This window comes from Penaeus monodon, chromosome 15 (assembly GCF_015228065.2).
Source record: "Penaeus monodon isolate SGIC_2016 chromosome 15, NSTDA_Pmon_1, whole genome shotgun sequence".
NCBI lineage: Eukaryota > Metazoa > Arthropoda > Malacostraca > Decapoda > Penaeidae > Penaeus > Penaeus monodon.
In genome coordinates, this window is record NC_051400.1 from 15,298,078 (window position 1) to 15,298,597 (window position 520).

At 51.5% G+C, this 520-nt stretch overlaps 1 long non-coding RNA gene across 1 annotated transcript in view; it reads right to left on the bottom strand.

Annotated features, from left to right (window-relative positions):
* LOC119581773 overlaps positions 1-520 on the bottom strand; it is a 69,598-nt gene that overhangs the window by 44,187 nt on the left and 24,891 nt on the right. The gene's annotated exons all lie outside the window — the stretch shown is intronic.

Here is a 520-nt window from a genome sequence, read left to right on the forward strand (position 1 = left end):
CGTCCTACCGCCCCCCCCAACGTACCTCAGGAACCTTCCCCTCTTCACCTCCGACCACCTCTCGGCCTTGTGCCTATTTGTCGAACATTTCCTCTCGTGGGGGGGGGGGGTAATGCGGTAGCCGCCGAGAGGTAATCGCGGTAATCCGTTACAATTATGCTCAAAACCCACGACGATTAGGTAACCCAGTTCGGTTTCCTAGTGCTTCCTCATTCTGCTCCCCCCCCCCTCGCTCCGTCTCTTCCTATTCCTCTTATTCCTCCTCCCTTTTCACCTTCTTCCATGACCTTCACCTCCTCCTCGACGATCACACACGTCGTCATCGTCATCGTGGTCATCCTCTCCCCCCCTCCCCCTTCTCCGACGACAAAACCTTGGGAAATTTGACGAATTAAACCCTTTACTCAAATGGCCGGAAAATCGTTGTGTCTTTTGGGTGTTTCCTTTCCTGTTCTGCTTTAAATGCTGGTGTAAGAGATTGCAATTATCATCTAGAAAAACTCCTCCGGCAGAAAATAAA